The following is a 12,112-nucleotide window of genomic DNA, read 5'->3' as shown; positions in this document are numbered from 1 at the left end:
TTCTTCTACTGCTTATTGAATTTAATTTCTGTTAATTGTTCTTCATCTACTTTCTTTGCAATTTACAATTCCTTTGCAATTGTTCTTGTTGTATCTAGGAAGGCATTGAGATCTAGACTTGGTTATCTAGTCTCTTGGGTCCTGAGATCCGGATTCCCCATTTCCCATTCCCTGTTTACTATTTTCATGCTTATTTACAATTCTGTTTTTAGATCCGGTTCAATCCAAGTGTTCTTTTACTTCTCTGTTGGTTGCAATTTACTTTCCCTCGTTTAATTTCTGCAAATCCAACTCCCAATTCCCTTTACAATTCAAGCTATTTACATTTCTTGCACTTTAAGATTCTGCAATTTACATTTCTTGCGTTCTAAGTTTCTGCCATTTAATTTCTTGTTCTTTAAGATTCAGCATTTAAATTCCTGTTCTCTTTAATTTCATGTCAATTACCCATTCCCTTTACTTTCCATGCAATTTAAATTCTGCAAATCACAAATCACTCAACCAAATCTTGATTCGCTTGACTAAATCAACCACTAAACTAAAATTGCTCAATCCTTCAATCCCTGTGGGATCGACCTCACTCCCGTGAGTTATTATTACTTGATGCGACCCGGTGCACTTGCCGGTTAGTTTTGGGTGTTTTGGAGAAATTTGTTTTTCCGCTAAAATATCCCATCAAGTTTTTGGCGCCGTTGCCGGGGATTGATTAGATTGACAATGATTAAGTGAGGTGGTGATCTAGATCTAGCATTTTTTTCTTTTTATTTTCTGTTCTTTTAATTTTCAATTAACCCACTAACTGTTTGAATTTTTGCTTAAGCTAACTAAAACTTCATTCTAGCAATAGATTGAAGTGTCACTGGTTTGTGTGTTTCTTATGTTCTGCTTGTATGTCAGGTACAAGAAGAAATACACCCATCTTTCATGAACAAGATGAACGAACTCTTATAAGGTTAAGAAGAGCGGAAAGAGGGAAAAATATTGTTGGAGAAGAGGAATCAGAAGAAGAATTCCAAGATATGGAGGAACATTCAACCAATCCACCAGGTGGAGCAGACAACAACAATAACAATCCACCCCAGAGGAGAGTTCTAGCCTCCTATACCTTTGCAAATGCTAGACATTGTGGAAGCAGCATTCTCACCCCTAATGTCAATGCAAATAACTTTGAATTAAAGCCACAACTCATTACATTGCTCCAAAACAACTGCTCGTTTGGGGGAGGACCATTGGAGGATCCAAATCAACATCTGTCTACCTTCTTAAGGATTTGTGACACTGTCAAGTCCAATGGCGTGAATCCTAAGACCTACAAGCTTCTGCTGTTCCCGTTCTCATTAAGGGACAAGGCCACACAATGGCTTGAAACTTTTCCTCAAGGAAGCATCACTAGCTGGGATGATTTGGTGACTAAATTTCTAGCCAAATTCTATCCACCTCAAAGGGTTAACAGGCTGAAAACTGAGGTACAAACATTCACACAATCGGATGCTGAAAATCTGTATGAAGCATGGGAGAGATACAAGGCTTTGCTGAGGAAATGTCCACCAGAAATGTTCACTGAGTGGGACAAGCTACAGAACTTCTATGAAGGACTCACCCTAAAGGCTCAAGAATCACTTGATCACTCAGCTGGAGGTTCCTTGGAACTCATGAAAACTGCAGAGGAAGCTCAAAATCTCATTGATATGGTGGCTAACAACCAATATTTCTTTGCTCATCAAAGAAACTGCCAACCATCACAAAGAAGAGGAGTAATGGAGCTAGAAGGAGTGGACTCAATCTTGGCTCAAAACAAGATGATGCAGCAGCAAATTCAACAACAATTTGAGCAAATGGCCAAGAGGATTAATAGTCTCCAAGTTGCAGCAGTTAACACTAGCCAACCATCAACCACATGGGGACAGAGTGAAGAAACTCAAGAAGAACAACAACAAGAGCAAGTACAATATATACACAACCAAGGACCAAATGAAGTGTATGGTGATACATACAATCCATCCTGGAAGAACCACCCAAACCTCAGATGGGGAGATAATCATACCCAAAACCAACAACCATGGCAGAGGAACTCAAACCAAAACAACCCAAGAAGCAACCAAAACCACAACCAGCAGCAGACCAACCAAAACCCCTATAGAAAACCTCAAAACAACTACCCCAACCCCAACCAGTACCAATCCAATAACCAACCCACCAACCAAAATGCCTATCATCCACCACCCACATCTCAAAACCCACCTCAAGTATCACCTGAAGCCCAGAGAATCACTAACTTGGAGGCCGTGATAGACAAAATGTTGAAACACCAGGAAATGGTAAACAAGAATCAGGAAGCATCCCTGAAAAGCCTAGAGAGACAGATGGGGCAAATCTCCAAGCAGATCTCTCTTGAGAGACCTTCAAGCTCACTGCCGAGTGACACAATCCCAAATCCTAAGGAAGAATGCAAGGCAATACAATTAAGGAGTGGGAGAACATTGATGAGCAACAATGCCACTACTAAGAAGCAAGTAGAGAGCAGCAAAAGACCAATAGAAGAGGAACAGCCAACACACACAGAGGAAGCCAATGATGATGATGCAATGGCAAGCAAGGAAGCCTCAAAGCAAACTCAAGCAAAGGGGGAACAACCAAAAATTCCAAAAAAAGGGAATGAAGCAGTTGAAAAGCCAACCAAGAATCAAAAGCAACAAGTAGAGAAAACCTTTGTACCTCCACTGCCATATCCCCAGAGGTTCAACAAAGAAACCAAGGACCAGCATTTTCACAAGTTCCTTGAAACCTTCAAAAAGCTGGAAATCAATATTCCTTTTGCTGAAGCACTTGAGCAAATGCCTCTGTATGCCAAGTTTTTGAAGGAGCTTATCAACAAGAAAAGAAGTTGGCTTGAGAAGGAAACCGTGTTACTCACCAAGGAATGCAGTGCTTTGATTCAAAGGGGCATTCCACCAAAACTCAAGGATCCAGGAAGCTTTGTAGTCTCATGCACCATTGGCAGAATAATTCTCAACAAAGCTCTATGTGACCTTGGTGCCAGCATCAACTTAATGCCTCTCTCAATGATGAGAAAACTTGCTATAGAAGAGCTTAAACCCACCAGGATGTCATTGGTCATGGCTGATAGATCAATCAAAACACCCACTGGAATTGTGGAAAATCTGTTGGTAAAGGTTGGGGAGTTTATTTTCCCAGCAGATTTTGTGATTTTGGATACTGAAGAGGAAGGAAACAATTCAATCATTTTAGGAAGGCCATTTCTAGCCACAGCAAGAGCCACTATTGATGTAGAAAAAGGAGAAATGATCTTCAGGGTCCACAATGAACAAATGGTCATAAACGTCTTCAAGTCAATGCAACACATTCCTGAGCAAGAGGATTATGTGAGAGTGGACATGATAGAGAGTTTGGTGGAAGAAATGTTGGAAGAAAGTCCTCAAGAGCAAGAAGGAAATCAAGGGGCAACAAAGGAACAAGTAGCTGAGACTTCCAGTGAGCAAGATGAAAAACAAGTCAAGAAGGAAGAAGTACAAAAACAAGAACTGAAACCATTACCCACCCATCTCAAATATGCATTCCTTGGCACATCGGAGAGCTTCCCAGTAATCATTAAGTCATCCCTGACAAAGAAGGAAGAAGGAGAACTTCTTGATGTACTCAAAGCTCACAAAGATGCTTTAGGATGGACCATTGATGACCTGAAGGGAATCAGCCCTGCAGTATGTATGCATAAGATCCTCTTGGAAGATAATTCCAAACCAGTGGTTCAACCACAAAGAAGGCTAAATCCCACAATGAAGGAAGTTGTCCAGAAGGAAGTAATGAAGTTGTGGAATGCAGGGATAATCTTCCCAATATCTGACAGCCCATGGGTAAGCCCGGTTCAAGTTGTACCAAAGAAAGGAGGAATGACGGTCATCACTAATGAGAAGAATGAGTTGATCCCCACTAGAACAGTGACTGGGTGGAGGATGTGCATAGACTATAGAAGATTGAATGATGCCACCAGGAAGGATCATTTCCCTCTCCCATTCATTGATCAGATGCTGGAAAGGTTGGCCGGCCATGCCTATTATTGCTTTTTGGACGGATATTCTGGGTATAATCAAATCGTGGTGGACCCCAAGGACCAAGAGAAAACTGCCTTTACATGTCCATTCGGAGTCTTTGCATACCGGAGGATGCCCTTTGGGCTCTGCAACGCCCCTGCCACATTTCAAAGGTGTATGCTCTCCATTTTCTCTGATATGGTCGAAACGTTTTTAGAAGTCTTCATGGATGACTTCTCTATTTTTGGTGATAATTTCAATGCTTGCCTAAACCATTTAACCCTTGTCTTAAAACGGTGCCAAGAAACTAATTTAGTTTTGAACTAGGAGAAATGGCACTTCATGGTACCCGAAGGGATTGTTCTTGGCCATAAAGTTTCAAGAAAAGGGATAGAGGTTGATAAGGCAAAGGTTGAAGTCATAGAAAAACTCCCTCCACCAATTAATGTGAAATCTGTTAGAAGTTTCTTGGGGCATGCCGGATTCTACAGAAGGTTTATCAAGGATTTTTCAAAAATAGCTAAACCTTTGAGTAATCTACTAATGCTTGATAACCCTTTTATTTTTGATGAAAACTGCCAGCAAGCCTTTGAAACTTTAAAAAACAAACTCACAACAGCACCAATCATCACACCTCCGGATTGGAAGTTACCCTTTGAACTCATGTGTGATGCAAGTGACCTTGCAATTGGTGCTGTACTTGGGCAAAAGAAGGGCAACTTACATCATGTCATATATTATGCAAGTAAAGTGTTGAATGAGGCCCAAAGAAATTACACCACAACGGAGAAGGAGTTGCTAGCTGTAGTTTATGCTTTTGATAAGTTTAGATCATACTTAATAGGATCCAAAGTTGTGGTTTATACTGACCATGTTGCACTTAAGTATTTGATGTCAAAACAGGATGCTAAACCAAGACTTATCAGGTGGATATTGCTCTTACAAGAGTTTGACATTGAGGTAAGAGACAGGAAGGGCACTGAAAACCGGGTTGCTGACCATTTGTCGAGGCTACCACATGAAACAATTCAACAAGCATCTCAGCCCATGAACGAAAGCTTCCCAGATGAGCACCTTTTGCAGATCCAGCAAGCACCCTGGTTTGCTGACATAGCAAACTACAAAGTGGGAAGAAAGATACCTCAAGACTTTTCTAAGCAACAAGTGAAGAAGTTAATCAATGAGGGAAAGAAATTCTTATGGGATGAACCCTTCCTATTCAAGAGATGTTCTGATGGAGTAATTAGAAGGTGTGTCCCTGAGAGTGAAATGAGGGATATCCTGTGGCACTGTCATGGTTCAGCTTATGGTGGACACTTTGGCCCAGAGAAGACAGCTGCAAAGATATTGCAGAGCGGCTTCTATTGGCCAACTATTTTCAAGGATGCCAGAGAATATGTCCACCAATGTAATGAATGCCAGAAAACAGGAGGATTAACAAGAAGGAATGAGATGCCTCAAAATTTCATCTTGGAACTGGAATTATTTGATCTATGGGGAATTGATTTCATGGGGCCCTTTCCCCCTTCCTATTCTTTCAGATATATCTTAGTCGCAGTGGAATATGTCTCAAAGTGGGTGGAAGCCATAGCTACGACCACTTGTGATGCACAGATTGTCCTCCAATTCCTTAAAAAGCACATTTTCACAAGATATGGAGTGCCCAAGAGTCTTATCAGTGATGGTGGAAGTCACTTTTGTAACAAACAGATGGAGAAGCTCCTCCACAAATATGGAGTAATCCATAAAGTGGCTACACCTTACCACCCTCAGACTAATGGCCAGGCTGAACTAGCAAATAGGAAGTTAAAGAAGATCCTAGAGAAAACAGTGGGAAGCACAAGAAAAGATTGGGCTAGGAAGCTAGAAGATGCATTATGGGCATACAGGACAGCTTTCAAAACTCCTATTGGCAAGTCACCCCTTGATTCCCAAGCTGCAGGAGAAAAAAGGTTGTTGCAACTAAATGAGTTAGATGAATTCAGGATAGAAGCTTATGAGAGCGCTAAGATATACAAGGAAAGAGCTAAGAGGTGGCATGACAAAAAAATCACATAGAAGGAATTCAAGCCAGGACAGCAAGTGCTCCTGTATAATTCAAGGCTTAAGATTTTCCCTGGCAAACTGAAGTCAAAGTGGACTGGTCCATACTTGGTGACAAAGGTTTTTCCTTATGGGAGCATTGAACTGCTAGATGAAGCAACAAAGAATCAATTCACAGCAAATGGTCACAGAGCAAAGCTGTACTTGGGAGGACAATGGGATAAGGAAAAAGAGGTCCAGAACCTACAACCTTCTTGAAAGGAATCGAAGGATGTCAAGCTAATGACAATAAAAGAGCGCTTGTTGGGAGGCAACCCAACCTGAGGTAGTTTCCTTTTCATAGCCTTTTCAATAAAAATGTTGAATAATTGATATGTATTGCAAGGAGCTAAGTTCGGTGTTGCACACCAAAAACAACTTAAAGGAGAATGGAGGATTCTAAGTTTGGTGTTCCACCAAAACCTCATTCAAAAGCACATTCTAATCTCCTGCACATTGTTAGCTCCAAGCAATCGAACAGATTATTCAACCACTTAACTGCTTTTTAGTCTTAACTTCATAACCTTTAGCAAGGATACAAGATTTTGCCTAGAGTTAACCTGCTGTATCCAGAGAAGTGGCAAGAGCTTAAGTTTGGTGTCCCCACACCAAATTAAATCCACAAGCCACACTCAACTCATGCATACTAACTGGTCATCTAAGGGCTTGAGAAGCAAGCAACTGTTGAGAATTATGCAGGGAATTCACCACCAGTTAAAGACACTATGCATCATAACTCAAAAGGGCACAACAGAAGGAAGGACAAAGGAACTGCAAACCAATAGGTTGTATTTACACTTAACTCTTGCTGTTGAAAAATGCTTTGACTTGTGTTTTGTTAAAGTGTTCATCTAATACAAATAGAATCAATCTTAGAATAAGTAAGCTAGTCTATATGTGTGCTTGTGTGTTTACTTTCACTTAGCAAAAAGCATGTTTTGTCCCCTGCATCTTTATGTTCAATAAAAGAAATATTTGAATGTGAAGTAAGATGGTCTCTGTTAGATAGAAGTAGAATAAAAGTAAGTGGTGGTATGTGTGTGATTGTACAATAGCTCACTTTTAGTGAATAAAGAGCCAGGATATCTCCTTCTAAGTATAGAATGGCCTACTGTCTATGAATCTCAATCGAATAAAAATCCTTGGTTAGAAAGAAAAACAAAAAGAAAGAAAAAAAGAAGTGGCAGAACAAAAGAAAAACAAAAAGAAATAAAGCTGGACACCAATAGCTTGAACCTTAGAATATATGCCTGTGGTGTCTTTGTATTAGGATCTGCTTGGATTATTAAGCTCTTTGGAGTGCATCAACACTCGGTGACTTGGGTTAACTAACCCGGGATCATCAGCTGAAAATCCACTATCAAGAGCAACCTAACTACAAGGCATTTAGCAGCCCAAAGAGGTGCTGGGCATCAATGTTCTAAGAAGGAAAGTTAGCCAAGTGTCTATAGTGAATAATGTGTCAAGTATAAAGAAAAGGAAATGAACTTGCTACACATGACACTCAATTAAAGCTTATGAACAAAGTAATAGCCAAGGATAAAGGAATAATGAGAGGTCATAGCAGTATGTTGCTTGAAGCTTGAAGGAGACTTTCTAGGCCTAGGAGTCAATAAGAAGTGAGTATTTACATATCCACAAAAAATCCCATGAACTATCAATAATACTCTGCTAGCATGAACATCCTCTTCCATTTCATCCTTTCTTCTCAATAAATTTTTTTTTCTTGCTTGGGGACAAGCAAGCTTTAAGTTTGGTGTTGTGATGACAAGTCATCTTAGCCTAGTTTCACTAGTCTTTTTCTTTTGTTTTCACTTGAATTGTGCACTTTCTTGAGCTACAAGTAAGTTAATTTGGGTAGATTTTCATGCTTCCTTTGATTGAATCAACCATGTATGAATTCATGCTATTTCATGAGGTTTTAGGCTATAATTGTCACATATTATGATAAAATGAATATCTCATGATTTTAAGCATAGCTTTGATGTGTTTGGTTGATTAATGATAGGTGAAGAAAGCTTGGAGAAAGGTTGAAACAAGAAGGAATGGCTAGGAGTAAAGAGAGGACAATGGAATAAGTGAAAATAAACCAGGAAGCAAAAAGCTGGACCAAAAGTTAGCCTCAAACTTTTGCACAAACTTTTGGGCTAACGTTGGCACATGAAAGTTACTCCCTGGGCACCAAAAGTTTGTGCCAACATTAGCCCCTAACTTTGTGGCTAACGTTGGCATGAGAAAAACACTCCCTGGGCACCAAAAGTTTGCGCCAACGTTAGCCCCTAACTTTGTGGCTAACGTTGGCATGAGAAAAACACTCCCTGGGCACCAAAAGTTTGCGCCAACGTTAGCCCCTAACTTTGTGGCTAACGTTGGCATGAGAAAAACACCCCCTGGCCACCAAAAGTTTGCGCCAACGTTAGCCTCTAACTTTTGGGCTAACGTTGGCACATGAAAAACACAAAGGGGGAGCAAAAGTTTGCGCCAACGTTAGCCCCTAACTTTTGGGCTAACGTTGGCGCCATAAGTGCACTAAGGAAGGCCAACGTTGGAGCAAAAGTTAGACCCCTAACTTTTGCACCAACGTGGGTATCCGCAAAACATGGGGGCTGATATGAAAAGTTGGACCAAAAGTTTGCCTCAAACTTTTACTCAAACTTTTACTCAAACTTTTGCAAAACTCCAACCCGGTTCACTTGGTTCACTCTGGTTCCTCTCCAAACTCCAAGAGCAATCAACCAAGGCCTCTCTCAACCCAACTCCACCAAGAGCAAAGGCCCAACTCAAGGCTTGAAGTTCATTTGAAGAAAGTGTATAAATAGGATAGAATTCAAGTTCTTAAGGGAGCTTTCCTTTTGAGTTTTCATAATAGTTTTCGGAGAGCTTTGGATATTGAGTTATCTTTAATTTCTTAGTTTCGGGGAAGGAGAATTCCACTCTCTTCCTCTTAGTTTTATTGCTTTCAATTTCAATTGCAATTGTCTTGGATCTTGGGTTGGAGAATTGAAGGAATTCTGTTTCAATCTCATCCGAAGATCTCTCTGTTTCTTCTACTGCTTATTGAATTTAGTTTCTGTTAATTGTTCTTCATCTACTTTCTTTGCAATTTACAATTCCTTTGCAATTGTTCTTGTTGGATCTTGGAAGGCATTGAGATCTAGACTTGGTTATCTAGTCTCTTGGGTCCTGAGATCCGGATTCCCCATTTCCCATTCCCTGTTTACTGTTTTCATGCTTATTTACAATTCTGTTTTTAGATCCGGTTCAATCCAAGTGTTCTTTTACTTCTCTGTTGGTTGCAATTTACTTTCCCTCGTTTAATTTCTGCAAATCCAACTCCCAATTCCCTTTACAATTCAAGCTATTTACATTTCTTGCACTTTAAGATTCTACAATTTACATTTCTTGCGTTCTAAGTTTCTACCATTTAATTTCTTGTTCTTTAAGATTCAGCATTTAAATTCCTGTTCTCTTTAATTTCATGTCAATTACCCATTCCCTTTACTTTCCATGCAATTTAAATTCTGCAAATCACAAATCACTCAACCAAATCTTGATTCGCTTGACTAAATCAACCACTAAACTAAAATTGCTCAATCCTTCAATCCCTGTGGGATCGACCTCACTCCCGTGAGTTATTATTACTTGATGCGACCCGGTGCACTTGCCGGTTAGTTTTGGGTGTTTTGGAGAAATTCGTTTTTCCGCTAAAATATCCCATCAAAACTCCTTATTGGTCAGGGAACGTCCCAGGAGGTCTTCCTCACTAGGATTCACGTCCTTCTCCTCCTCTCTGGGTTTGGCCACACCAAGTAAGGTAATGGCCTTGCACTCTCTTTTTGGATTCTCTTCTGTATTGCTTGGCAGAGTACTAGGAGGAGTTTCAGTGACTCTTTTACTCATCTGGCCCACTTGTGCCTCCAAATTTCTAATGGAGGACCTTGTTTCATTCATAAAACTTAGAGTGGCCTTAGATAGATCAGAGACTATATTTGCTAAGCTAGATGGATTCTTCTCAGAATTCTCTGTCTGTTGCTGAGTGGATGATGGAAAAGGCTTGCTATTGCTAAACCTATTTCTTCCACCATTATTAAAGCCTTGTTGAGGCTTTTGTTGATCCTTCCATGAGAAATTTGGATGATTTCTCCATGAGGGATTATAGGTGTTTCTATAGGGTTCACCCATGTAATTCACCTCTGCTAATGCAGGGTTCTCAGGATCATAAGCTTCTTCTTCAGAAAATGCCTCTTTAGTACTGTTGGATGCGGTTTGCAATCCATTCAGACTCTGAGAAATCATATTGACTTGCTGAGTCAATATTTTATTCTGAGCCAATATGGCATTCAGAGTATAAATTTCAAGAACTTCCTTCCTCTTAAGCGTCCCATTACTCACAGGATTCCTTTCAGAAGTGTACATGAACTGGTTATTTGCAACCATGTCAATGAGTTCCTGAGCTTCTGCAGGCGTTTTCTTTAGGTGAATGGATCCACCTGCAGAATGGTCCAATGACATCTTAGATAATTCAGACAGACCATCATAGAATATATCCAGGATGGTCCATTCTGAAAGCATGTCAGAAGGACACTTTTTGGTCAGTTTCTTGTATCTCTCCCAAGCTTCATAGAGGGATTCACCTTCTTTCTGTTTGAAGGTTTGAACATCCACTCTAAGCTTGCTAAGCTTTTGAGGTGGAAAGAACTTGGCTACGAAAGCCGTGAGCAGCTTATCCCAAGAGTTCAGGCTATCTTTAGGTTGAGAGTCCAACCATATTCTAGCTCTGTCTCTTACAGCAAACGGGAAAAGCATAAGCCTGTAGACCTCGAGATCAACCCCATTGGTCTTAACAGTATCACATATTTGCAAGAATTCAATTAAGAACTGAAAAGGATCTTCTGATGGAAGTCCATGAAACTTACAATTCTGTTGCATCAGAGAAACTAATTGAGGCTTTAGCTCAAAATTGTTTGCTCCAATGGCAGGGATTGAGATACTTCTTCCATGCAAGTTGGAATTTGGTGCAGTAAAGTCACCAAGCATCTTCCTTGCATCACCACCATTATTATTATTTTCGGCCATGTCTCCTTCTTTTTCGAAACTTTCTATCAGATTTTCTCCAGAGAGTTGTGCTTTAGCTTCCCTTAGCTTCCTCTTCAGAGTCCTTTCAGGTTCAGGATTAGCTTCAACAAGAATGTTCTTATCCTTGTTCCTGCTCATATAAAAAAGAAGAGAACAGAAAAGAAAATATGAAATCCTCTATGTCACAGTATAGAGATTCCTTATATGAGTATAAGAAGAGAAGGATGGAAGAAAGAAAAGATAAGAATTCGAACACAGAGGAAAAGAGTTGGTTCGAATTTTTGGGTAGAATAGAAGTGTTACTAAATAAATAAATAATTAGAAGGAGATGAGAGAGGGAAGAATTCAAAAACTAAATAAAATAAAATAAAAATATTTTTGTTTTTAATTTAAAATTAAAGTTAAAATTCGAAAATTAAGAGAAGAAGTAAAATTAAAATTAAAAATTAAAACAATTAGTTAATTAAAACAAATTTTGAAAAAGGGGTTAGTAATTTTCAAAAATTAGAGAGAGAAAATTAGTTAGGTGGTTTTGAAAAATATATGATTGAAATAGAATACTTTTAAAATCAAACAAAAGTTAAGTGGTTAATTGAAAAAGATTTGAAAATCAAATTTGAAAGGGTGAAAAAGTAGAAAAGATTTTGAAATTGATTTTGAAAAAGATATGATTGAAAATGAAAAAGATATGATTGAAATTTAATTTGAAAAATATTTAAAAAGGAAATTAAAAATATTTGATTTTTGAAAATTAGAGTCGATTACTTGACTAACAAGAAACAAAAAGATATGATTTTAAAATTTAAAGATTGAACCTTTCTTAATAGGAAAGTAACAATCTTTAAAATTTTTTTGAATCAATCACATTAATTGTTAGTAAAGATTTTGAAATTATGAAACAAAAT

The 12,112-nt window shown here is 39.0% G+C and overlaps 1 non-coding gene across 1 annotated transcript; it reads left to right on the top strand.

Moving 5' to 3' along the window:
• Positions 1-10,697: 10,697 nt before the first annotated feature.
• LOC112726042 (small nucleolar RNA R71) lies at positions 10,698-10,805 on the top strand. The gene has a single exon (XR_003165112.1). It is a non-coding gene; the product is annotated as a small nucleolar RNA R71 (small nucleolar RNA).
• The last annotated feature ends 1,307 nt before the right edge of the window (positions 10,806-12,112 follow it).

The sequence above is a fragment of the Arachis hypogaea genome, chromosome 11 (assembly GCF_003086295.3).
Source record: "Arachis hypogaea cultivar Tifrunner chromosome 11, arahy.Tifrunner.gnm2.J5K5, whole genome shotgun sequence".
Lineage (NCBI taxonomy): Eukaryota > Viridiplantae > Streptophyta > Magnoliopsida > Fabales > Fabaceae > Arachis > Arachis hypogaea.
This window is presented reverse-complemented; position numbering and strand designations above follow the sequence as displayed.